The sequence below is a fragment of the Macaca mulatta genome, chromosome 3 (assembly GCF_049350105.2).
Source record: "Macaca mulatta isolate MMU2019108-1 chromosome 3, T2T-MMU8v2.0, whole genome shotgun sequence".
Lineage (NCBI taxonomy): Eukaryota > Metazoa > Chordata > Mammalia > Primates > Cercopithecidae > Macaca > Macaca mulatta.
The window spans coordinates 111,049,655-111,062,830 of NC_133408.1; positions in this window are offsets into that span (position 1 = coordinate 111,049,655).

Consider the following 13,176-nt stretch of genomic DNA (forward strand, 5'->3'; position numbering starts at 1 on the left):
AATCAACCCAAATGTCCATCAGTGACAGACTGGACTAAGAAAATGTGGCACATATACACCATGGAATACTATGCAGTCATAAAAAAGGATGAGTTTGTGTCCTTTGTAGGGACATGGATGCAGCTGGAAACCATCATTCTCAGCAAACTATCGCAAGAACAGAAAACCAAACACCGCATATTCTCACTCATAGGTGGGAACTGAACAATGAGATCACTTGGACTCGGGAAGGGGAACATCACACACCGGGGCCTATCACGGGGAGGGGGAAGGGGGGAGGGATTGCGTTGGGAGTTATACCTGATGTAAATGACCCATCAACTGCTGACGAGTTGATGGGTGCAGCACACCAACATGGCACAGGTATACATATGTAACAAACCTGCACGTTATCCACATGTACCCTAGAACTTCAAGTATAATTTTTTTTAAAAAAAGTGATTTTATAAAAATCCCTCAATGCACAATTAAAATTTTTTTTAAAAGGTCAAAAATGTATATATTATCATTTGGGTTAGATATTAAACCAAATCTTTTCTTAGAAAATGAATGATTTAAAAACTATTTATCCTGTTTTTTTCAATAGGAAATTGATAATTCCAGTATCCCCAGATAATGAGAGAACATCTAGTTAACATGGAAGGAATGTAGAATTAGGAAAAAATCACACTTTTGCAGTAATTGATTCATTCATAGATTCTCATTTAGAATTAAAACAACATGGTAAATGGTTGAAGGAGAATTGAAACTCTATACAATGCTATAGTTGTACTACACAGGTTACTTTTTGATCATAAGGGAAAAATAGAACAGTACAGTGGAGGGCTTGGATTGTGGCTCTGTGGTTTCAGCGTCCAGTGTCAGCAGTTGTAGTGGTGGGACAGGAGACAGACTCTGTCCTTATTGTAGTGCAGTTAAATACAACATCAGGTGTGATGCATTCTAGCCCCAAATAGCTAATTTGTTCAAGCCGTTAGATTGAACTTCCAATTAATTAAAAAAAAAAAAAGAGAGAGAGAGAGAGAGAGAGATTTAAAACACACTAAGAAGAAGCCATAGGATAAATTCAGAGATCTGGTATCTCCAATAAATGATGGGAAACCAACCGTGATTGTTCCAGACTAAATGCAGCTCAAGGAGTATAATAGCTAGATGCAATGCATGATCCTAGATTGCATCTTGATTTTGGACAAAGCAGGAAAAAATTGGGGAAATTTGATTTTGGCTGGGTCTAAAATGAAATTAAGAAATTATTAATTTTGCTAGATGTAAAAATCATTCTTTTGGCTATGCAGGAAAATACATTTATTTTTGAGAGCTGAATACTGACGTAGTTAGTTGTGTAATGACATGTCTGTAATTAAAATTCTTCTGCACCAAACATTTTTTAAGAAAGCATTAGCATGATCCTTTATGACCTGACCCCAACTAATTTCTTTAACTTCATTTAGCCATAAGATAAAATCTGTGTCTTTATTTCTGTTTTAAAATAGCTCCCTTTGAGTCTTTCAGAATCAGTAACAGAAGTTTTGTTTCAGAGCAAGGATTTGTTTAACCTCAAGTTCCTGAATAGATCTCAAGGTGCTTGGGATGCACGTGTGTGTGCGTGTGTGTGTGTGTTTATGGGAATATACATTTACCTGGATGAGTTTTATGACTTTCATCAGGTTGTCAGAGGGGCATGCAACTCACAAATATTAAGAATGTCAAGAGTTTTCCAGTTTTACTTGTATAACTCACTGCACAGTAGCCTTTGAAGAAACAACACTTAAATATCCATAAGGTCTTTAAGATAGTTGATTCAAATTAAAATAATATATGTGAAGTTCATGGTTCCCTTGTTGAATTTTTTGCCTTCTTACAATGATATTTCCGTTTATATTTTCCATTGCATGCCGAGAATTAAGTAACTCCTGAGGGTTCTTCTTTCCTATACATTCATATATTATACACTATGTCTAGTTTTCAGACAGTGTAGGGGGTGACAGTTGATTAAAAGGTATGTCTCTGAGGCTTTAGAAAAGAAGAACCATTTAATCCTAAACCATTAACTAGATCAGGTATCTGGCATTAAAACCTGAATACTTACTTGGTTTTGGAATAAGGTAAACTTCCATGGACATGCTAAAGGCTGGACCACCAGAGGCCATTCCTGTACAGGTAAGACTAGCAGTAAGACGGAAGGAAAAATGTGTAGGGCCAGCTGCATGGACATCCAACCTGTGCATCTTCACAGGGTTCCATACTTAAAAGAGGCTGATCCTTGATTTAATGATTGGCTGTCACCATCTCGAAGTTCTAAATCATTTTTTAATAAGGGACCCTACATTTTTATGTTCCACTGGGTCCCATATATCATGTAGTCCATCCCACATATGTGATGTGTCCCTGTGCTTATCAGTGTTGCTCATAGCTGTGTTCAACTTGGTTCTTGTTCAGCTATTGCTACCCCCAATTTCCTTCCTGCAGATAAGGGCTGGGGTTGGGCTGCTTCTTATGGCAACAGCACAAAAGGCATGAGCAAATATGTATTAGGATTGGGGAATGTGGAGGCAGGATAGGAAGGAAGACCTAAATTAGCAGAAAAAGTCCATCTAAATGGTAAATCATTAATATCACTGTACTTTTATTTGATTTATATAATTTTCACTGACAATGCTCCTTTAAATTTCTGCTAATTCTCATCCTTCTATTCCCTCAGTCATACCTATGATGGAGGCAACTCAACTATTGAAGAAAATAGTCTCAGGGCTCCCCTATGCACTAAAACAAAAATTGATCATGAATGATGCTGAATCTGCGATTTCAGATATTTTCTCTAAGAATTTAAAAGTGTTATTTTTCAAAACAAGGTTAAAGACCTACAGGTGGCAACATTTTGATAAGACAACATGTAAACATTTGTGCCAACAATGTTATGTTGTGTTTGAGTTTTTGTTTTGTTTTTTCCACAAATTTGCAGTTTACCGTGGTTGCTGTGTAGGGCTGTACAGCAAATATCATGCTCAAGGGAGTTCAGAGGTGGCCAAAGACTAGTCTATGACTGGCCTCTTATCTGATCCTAGCCTCTTTGTGATGAATTCTACTGAGTTTTTCAACAGAGGAAGTGCTCATGATAAGGGGGATTATCTTTGTGGTTTTCTTTCCCCCCAAGGTGGTCAAAGAGTAGCAGTAATAATTATAATAACAAAATGTTATTATCTTACTTATAATAATTAACCATCATATATGAGGCACCATGCTAACACTTGATGTGCCCGTATCATTCAATGCTTCAGCAACCTGAGTAGTTACTGAATTCTTCACTACTTACAAAAGAGAAAACGAAGACTGAGAAAAGTGAAGTGAATTGCCCAAGGTTATGTACCTAGTAAATAACAGAAGAGAAATTTGAACCCAAGGCCAGAGGAATTCTGCAGCTGCACCCTGAAGCACAGTGGTGCCTTTATCAGGCAGAGAACCCCCCACGTCATTAAGAACAGGGAGTTTCTAGCTATGTCATTGTTGTAGGTTGAGTGAATAAAACTAACAAACAAAAAATTAATCAATGAAAGCAATTCTACTCTATTTTATGTTGTGGCTGTTATTCAAAAAAACAACCATTGCTTTTTGTACATGATTTTAGCTTTGAAAATCTCCTGTCAGCAAGAAGCCATTTCCCAGGTGGGATTTTAGAGGATCCTAAATCATGGGCCTTTGCTGTCAGCTGTCATGAGCCGGGGAAGAATTGAGGAAGTAGACAGCAGATAAGGCTGGGAAATATATTCTCTTTCTGAGAAAAAAATAATTTTCAGAGGCGGCATCTTGCTATGCTACCCAGTCTGGGGAGCAGTGGCAGTTCACTCTTCACAGCCACCATCACGCTACTGATCAGCACGAGGCAGGCAGCAGATAAGGCTGGGAAATGTATTCCCTTTATGAGAAAAAAATAATTTTCAGAGATGGCATCTTGCTATGTTACCCAGGCTGGGGGGCAGTGGCGGTTCACTATTCACAGCCACCATGGCACCACTGACCAGCACGGGAGTTTAGACCAGTTCCATCTCCAAACTGGGCCAGTACCCCGCTCCCAGAAGGTCATCATATAGAGGCAAAACTTAGTGCAGACACCCGATTGGTGTAGATCACTACAGCCCAGAAATGGTCTCAAGCAATCCTCCCACTTCAGCCTACAGAGCAGTTGAGACTATAGGTATGCATACCATGCCCAGCAGAAAATGGTTTCTTATTGACCTCAAAGCATCATCGCACTGATCACAAATGTATGAAATTTAAAATACGATATTTAAGAACAGTCCAGACACCCATCTTTCTTTGTGTTCAATTAGCTGGCTGTTTCACTTTTATGGCTGATTTAAGAAAGCACTGAACATGCCAATATGGAAAATCATATATAAATAACATTTTCTGGGGAAACAATAAAAGATATTAAAATACTATGCAATGAAAAGAATGTCTAATCATTATTCTAATGCAATCTGAAATTATCTAATTGTGTTTTATCCGGACAGGATTCTCTAAGATTCTTCATGGTTTTGTTTTATCTAGACAACAAGAATGAGAGTAAATGTTAAGGAAATTCCCTAGGAGGAAATACTGATTTCAGAATTTTGCAATTGCATGGTATATTTGACTGATGAACATGGAGATTAAAGTACAGTTGACCCTTGAAAAATATGGGTTTGAACTGCGAGGGTCTACTTATACGCACATATTTTCAACTAAATGGGGATCGAAACTTTGGTATTCTTGGGATGTAAAACTCACATATATGAAGGGCGGCCTTTTCTTATATGTGGGTTCCAAAGGGCCAGCTGCAGAACTTGACTGTACAAAGACTTGGTTATACTCCAGGGGCCCTAGAACCAATCCCCTACATATACCAAGGAATGACTGACTGTAGCTATAATTTCCTGCCTTCTCATTCTACTAGCTACCTACCAAGGGAAAAAATTGGGGAAGCTAGATGCCAATGGCAGAATAGGTTTTCTTTCTTTTTATTCTCAGGGGTGCTCCAAAACACATGCTCCAACCATTGCTAGAGAAAAAGAATATGAGTTCCCATGGAAGACTGAAGCTGAGTGAGCATATTCCATACCTTTACATCCTCTAAAGACATAGATACTTCTCAAACAGCAGAATTAATTCCTGAAAAGGCACTCTTCAGTAAGAAAAAGAAAAAATGATGTCAGTTGAATCTCATATCCCCAAAGAAAATATTAATAAAGGCTTATGGAACTGACTGAGTTTTTAAAAAATTACAGATAATCTTTCTAAGCTAAATAATTTAAGTATTATGTGTATTAAAGGAAGAACAATATAGTAATAAAATGAACACTATATGTGTTTATGATATACTAGTGTGCTATAAAAAGTTGTTACTTCTTATATTTTCTTCCATATCTTATTACCATAATTGGGAAGCATTTGTAACATGGAATTCAGACAGAGTTCTGCAGAGATTCATGACAGGCATCTTGAGACTTTTTTTTTTTCTTTTGTACATACTTAGAATCATTTCATGATCTTTGAGAAGTCTATATAGGATGCTTGTCTTGATTCCCTGTTTTCAGTGAAAAATCTGTCATTTACAAGAATAGGCATTAGGGATAAATTTACCAAACTTTCCATGAGTTTGAGATTGTGAGCCCTATCCAATTGACATCCTAGCTTCAATATGTGTAAGTGGCAAAGCCCATCATGTGTATATGGATATAAGTAGAACTGCTGTGAATAGAAAACTGTATGCATAATGACAGATTCACATTTTAAATTCTGATGCTGAAATACTTTTATATTAGTTACTACTTAAATGATATTAGATACAAATTTAGTAACTTTATGACAACTTGAAACATTGGTATGGTTAGATCATATAATTGCTGTATTCTCTGGACTCTTAATTTGTCAGGAACTGTTATGCACACTGATTTCCCAAGAGCCAGTGAAGTTTAAAAGAAGAATGGGTATGAGTCAAGGTTCCCAGATGGGAGTCCCCATAGGCGGCTGCACCCTCTGACATAGTGGCAACACAGCTTGGCCAGGCCAACCTGATCATCTTTTCTGAAACTTAATTCTGTATTATCCATGGCTCCTTCTTGTCTGCCATCCTTGGTTTGAGGGTGATATATTTCCTTTTAATCCTAATCTGGTCAGTTTGGGAGCATACTCTTTGCCTATTCATCCAAACTAGAAACCTAGCCTTCACCTTACCTGCTACGTGTCAATCATCGGGTTCTCTATTGGCCTATTCATCTTCATCCTGGGACAAAAATTCCCTGTTTCTAAGCCTTAAAATTTCTTCCCTGAACTATTTAAGGCATCTTCGTAACTCTTTTCCAGCCTCCAGTCTTCACTCTCTAGTACATTCTCCACATCTTTACCAGCATGAACATGGTATACCTTGGTGAACTTGGAAGTATAAGTCTTAACATGTTTCTTTTTCCTTTTTTTTTTTTTTTTTTCGAGATGGAGTCTCACTCTGTCACCTAGGCTGGAGTGCAGTGGCACAATCTCAGCTTACTGCAACCTCCACCTCCCAGGTTCAAGTGATTTTCCTGCCTCAACCTCCTGAGTAGCTGGGATTACAGGCGCATACCACCACACCTGGCTAATTTTTGTATTTTTAGTAGAGATGGAGTTTCACCATGTTGGTCAGACTGGTCTTGAACTCCTGACCTCATGATCTGCCCACTTCTGCCTCCCAAAGTGCTGGGATTACAGGCATGAGCTACCGTGCCCAGCCAACATGTCTCTTTCATAAATCCCCTTTGCTTTTGAATTCCTTGGTAAGGAATCTAGTAACCCTTATACATTTATATCACCTCAAATAGCCAGAAGAAGTTGTTGCTCTCAACGTAAGGTTTAGTTTTCTCAGCACACCAAAGGCCCTCCCAATGTTGTGCTAATAATTGGAATGTCCTCATCTCCTATTATCATCTTATCACCCTTTGTCTTCCCTTCATGCGTCAGAACACTCAAGACTTGGGTCAGACATTACCTCCTCTGTGATGTGTGTCTCTGAGTTAGGTGATCCCTTATCTCTGCTCCCTTATTACCTTTGCTTATTGCTTTCTCTATAATTGTTCATTTTCTTTTTTTCTTTTTTTTTTTTGAGATGGAGTCTCGCTCTGTCGCCCAGGCTGGAGTGCAGTGGCGCGATCTTGGCTCACTGCAAGCTCTGCCTCCCGGGCCCATGCCATTCTCCTGCCTCAGCCTCCCGAGTAGCTGGGACCACAGGTGCCTGCCACCACACCCGGCTAATTTTTTGTATTTTTAGTAGAGACGAGGTTTCACCGTGTTAGCCAGGAAGGTCTCGATCTCCTGACCTTGTGATCCGCCCGCCTCAGCCTCCCAAAGTGCTGGGATTACAGGCGTGAGCCACCACGCCCGGCTTAATTGTTCATTTTCTTATCTGTGTAGATTTCTGGAGTGAAGAAACTGAACGTTTCTTAACTATGTCTTGCTCATTATTAGTTTAACTATGCTACCCTAGCACGTAGCACAATACCTGGAACATCCAACAAGCCCCACAAGCAAACACATATTGGCAGAATAAAACCATGAATTTATGACTCCAGTTGTTCATCCCCCTAGGCAAAAGAATAAAATTGGACTCTTATCTCACACCATCAACAAAATCAGCTCCAAATGTATTAAAGACTTAAACATAAGACTCTGTAAAACTACCAGAAGAAAACATAGGGGAAACTCTCCATGACATTGGTCTGGGCAATTATTTGTTAGATATGATCCCCAAAGCATGGGCAACAAAACAAAAATAGAATAATAGGATTGCATCAAACAAAAAAGCTTCTGCACAGCAAAGGAAACAATTAACAGAGCAAACAAATAATCCACAGAACGGAAGAAAATATTTGCAGAACACACATCTGATAAGGGACTAATTATCCAAAATATATAACGAATTCAATTCGATAGCAAGAAAACAAAAAAATTGATTAAAAAACAGACAAAGGACCTGAACACTTCTCAAAGGAAAACATACAGATGGCCAACAGATATATGAAAAAAAAAAAAAAAAACCTCAACATCTCTAATCATCAAGGACAACTTATCACAAATTTAAACAATAATGTGATATTACTTCATAGCTGTTAGAATGGCTGTTATCAAAAGATGAAAGATAAGTGATAGCAAGGGTATGAAGAAAGGGGAACCCTGATACAGATACGCTATTGGTAGGAATGTAAATTAGCAATCCCATTATGGAAACCAGTATGTAGGTTCCTTAAACATTACCATATGATCTTGCAATCACACTTCTGGATCTAAAGCCAAAGGAACTGAAATTAGTATGTCTAATAGATATCTGCACTCCCATGTTCCCTGTAGCACAATTCACAGTAGTCAAGATACAGAATTAACCTAAATGTCTCTTAACATATGATAGAATCGATAAATAACTTCAGTAAAGTTTCAGGATACAAATCAATGTATAAATATCAGTAGCACTTGTATCCACCAATAATGTCCAAGCTAAAGCCAAATTAAAAACCCAATCCCATTTACAATAGCCAAATAAAAAGACTGATATCTAGGAATATAGCTTACCAAGGAAGTAAAAGATCTCTACAAGAAGAATTACAAAACATTGCTGAAAGAAATCAGAGACAACACAAACAAATAGGAAAATGTTCCAAGCTCATGGATAGGAAGAATCAATATTGTTAAAATGACTATACTGCCCAAAGCAATTACTATTCCTATCAAACTACCAATGTCATTTATCACAGAATTAGAAAAGAAATATTCTAAAATGTATATAGACCCAAAGAAGAGCCCAAATTGCCAAAGCAATCCAAAGGAAAAAGAACAGAGCTGGAGATATACATTACCTGACTTCAAACTATACTAAAAGGCTACAGTAACCAAAATAGCATGGTATTGGTACAAAGGCGCATCAACCAATGGAACAGGATAGAGAGCCCAGAAATAAAGACACACATCTAAATCACCTGATGCTCATCAAAGTCAACAATAACAAAGAATGAGGAAAGGACTCCCTGTTTAATAAATGGTGCTGGGATAACTGGCTAGCCATATGCAGGAGATTAAAGTTGGACACCTTCCTCTTACCAAATACAAAAATTAACTCAAAATAGATTAAAGACTTAATTTTAAGACCTAACAAAATAAAAACATTACAAGAAAACCTAGGGAATAATATTCTGGACATCAGCCTTGGTAAATAATTAATGACCGTCCCCAAAAACGATTACAACAAACCAAAAATTGACAAGTGGGTCCTAATTAAAGAGCTTCTGCACAGCAAAAGAAACTATCAACAGACTAGACAACCTACAGAGTAGGATAAAATATTTGAAAACTGTGCATCTGACAAAGGTCTAATACCCAAGCTCTACAAGGAACTTAAATCAGCAAGCAAAAAACAAATAACCCCATTAAAAATGGACAAAGGACATGAATAGACACTTCTCAAAAGAAGACATATATCTGGCCAACAAATATATGAAAAAATGCTTATCATAATTAATCATTAGAGAAATGCAAATCAAAACCACAGTGAGATGCCATCTCACAATGGTCAGAATGGCTATTACTAAAAAGCAAAAGAACATCAGATGCTGATGAGGTTATGGAAAAAGAGAGTGATTATCTACTATTTCTGGAAAGAATCACACTTCAGAGAAGGCAATTAGCTGGACAGAGCAATCTTCCAAGAGGTGGATGGCATATAGAGGTCTATTTCAAATGCAAAAAAGGCTTAAAACATCATGGAAGGGAGGGATGTTGGCAATGAGAAGGTAATCCCAGGGGACAGAGTACAAAACAATATGCCGAGCATCCGAGAAGACAGACTCTAGGAGACATCTTGTTCCAAGTGCCTCATGGTATCATTTTAGGGATGAAATGACATCAGTAATGAAGTGGGACCCCCAGGTTCTAGAGTACTCCAATGGCCTGCTGTGGTTGGTAGCCCATATTGGGAGGATCAGAAATGAAGCAGTTCTTCACAGTGATTTGAGACTCCTTGCAATATCTTCTACCTTTTATATCTATAGTCATGAAAAATTAGGAATGACATTTAGAATGACACCCTAAACTTAGAGAAAATTCTCAGGAATTGAAGCAAGGTTGAATAACATTCTCTTAACAAAACATTAATGCATCATGGCCTGAGTACTCATATAGTACCTGCTACTCTAGAAAAGTGGACAAAGACTATTTTTAAAATTACTTTCAAAGATAAGACTCAAAATAAAATATTTGGGAATTAAGCATTATGTACCCTGAAAATTCAGTTATTAAAATGACCGGTCCATTTAAGAAAGTTCAACTATGGATAATGCTTCTTACTGGTAAACTAAAAAATAGACGAAAGGATAAAAGCCTGAATTAACTGTTACGTCAAGGAAGCAAATCACCATTACATGACCGTTGAACAGTTAGAATCTGTTAACACACCGTCATAAAGGGCTGGTGAATACTTAAATGAGCGCATGGGAATTTGAAGTAAGAAGACAGAACTCCCTGCCAGTTTAGAAGACTAAATAAATTAATATGGCAGAAGGTATAAACTGTATGGTTCTTTTTTCCCCTACAGCCACTCTCATTATCTTAGGAGAGAACACTTTGAAAATTTCCCACCTATGTGGTAGAAAACCTATCATAAAAGCATTCAGAATGAAACTGGAATTCTAAGGGTACATTCATACAGGAAGTTACGCCTTCTCCTTGTCCACACCCACAAATACTCACATACACGCTATAAAAATTGAAGAACCGCTTCTTCAATCATCCTTGATTAATATCAACTAAACCATATGTTACATAACTGGGAAACTTGTTTGGAAAAATAGTTGTACAAATGCCAACCTTATAGCTACAAATCAATGTTGACACGACTAGCTGTAAGTCCTGGAGGAGAGTTATAATGGAATTTACCAACCCGGTATAAGTGCATTTAAGGTCACAAATGTTTGTCTATAATTCTGAAGAGAATTCTTTTCCACTGGCCCATAACCACAAATTCAGTTTGCCTAGACTTTGTGCCTATAACTGATTTATCAAAGAATCTTAGACTATTAGGACAAAAAAAAAAGAACTTCAAAAACATCTTGTCCCCACCCTCCAACAGATTAAGAAAACAAAGGCCAGGAAAGTTAAATAACTTGCTAAGGCCTTGTCATGAGTTAGCACTGACATGGTATAGAGGAAATTTTTAACGTAGAAATAAGTATTACTTAGGCAATAATTAAAAACATAAAAGTCATTATAGTACCTTGAAAAGGAGAGAATAAAGAACAGGGACCATTCAGGCTTCAATGCCTTATTTATTTGTGCTACAAAATCTCAGTTGGAATGCTGTGACAGAGTGTTTTGGTTAATTAAATGTTCTGGTTGACTAAGTATTTGACCAAAAATACCTTTTGCTTCAACCCTTCATGCTGAAAAGATTTTCTTTCAGAGGCCCGGGCACTTTCTGGCCTTCAAAAGTATATGTTGTATTCAAATAAATCATTTTCTTAGGTCTGAAGCTAGAAACTATATTTTTTGTGTGCTGCCATGCCCTTTTAGTACTTTTCCTCATCTTGTGCCTGCCTTCTCATCTTGGGAACTCAATGCACAGATAAGGCCCTGGGATTCCCTATCTAGAGGTAACTTTGCCACAGGAACCCATACTCCATCAGTGCTTCCCAAATTTAGCTGATAGGCATTTAAATCAAGTGGAAGCTTTTTAAAACCTAAATATCTGGGCATCAGAATTCATGTGTAAAATACATGACCCATTCCTTGTAGTGTAGTCAGGTATTGTATTTAGCATTTAGAAAACAGCCTTAGATTAATCTCTCCCTCTTTACTCTAATAAATATACAAAATATGCAGCATTATTTAATGTGTACCTTTTTAATTAATTTATTTTTTTATTCTCAAGGTATCAGAGAGAAATTCAATAAAACTAATGAAGGCTAGGGTTCTAATAGTAATTGCATTCTTTAATATTTACCCATTCCAGGATAATTTTCAATTCAGCAGTTAATCTATGAAAGGTAAACTTTTAATTCCAAGAAATAAATCTCTTAGAATTTTAGGTACCAGAAGGAACCTAATTTTACAACAGGCAGAAGGCTTGATAATTGGAAGAAGGAGGAATTATAACTCACAGCCTAGTCTTCATTCCAGCTCTGACTTTGGCAATCCTTAGATGATCATTCTAAATGATATTTAGTGTTCACCAACAGTTTTATGTACTTATTTATTTCCATCCTTATGGAAGGGACTTAATTTCACTTTTAAAGATTCATAAAATATAATTTAAATATGTGATTTAGAAGAAAAAGGATATAACTGGAGCCAAGGGTGAGACAAACAGAAGGCAAAAAAACGTCAAGTGCTATGATTCTTAAATCTATTCATTCATTCATTTACTCATAATAAGTACCCACCATTGGTCTGGCATCCAGTTCGATGGCTATACAGTGACAGAATTCCACTGGCTGTTTACTTCAGATGTCTACTCTGATTGATTGGTGTCTATGCCTTACTATTAATTTAATATTTTGAGCATTACTACCTACTGCTGGGAGTAGAACGGAGACAACAAACATGGACCATTCCTGCACGGGCTTCTAGTATTTCACACACAGACACATTCAAGCAACTCCAATAGAGTATGGCAAAATGAAATATAATGCATTAAGGAAACAAAAAATACAACAGCAAGAAAACAACAAAAAACCCAGTATGAGTTAGAGACAAAGGCAGAGTTTGAATTTGACCCTTAATGGATTTTAAGCAGGAACATAAAATAAGTTATGTTAGAAAGATACCAGTTAGAAAGATCCCTCCTTTTGCAGCAATTGTGAATGAGAGTTCATTCCTGATTTGGTTCTTGGGTTGACTGCTGTTGATTTATAGGAATGCTGGTGATTTTTGCACATTGACTTTGTATCCTGAGACTTTGCTGAAGTTGTTTATCAGCTGAAGCAGCGTTTGGGCCGAGCCTATGGGATTTTCTAGGTATAGAATCATGTAATTTTCAAGCATGGATAGTTTGACTTCCTCTCTTCCTATTTGATGCCCTTTGTTTCTTTCTCTTGCCTGATTGCCCTGCCCAGAACTTACAATACTATGTTGAACAGGAGTGGTGAGAGAGGGCATGCTTATCTTGTGCCAGTTTTCAAGTGGAAT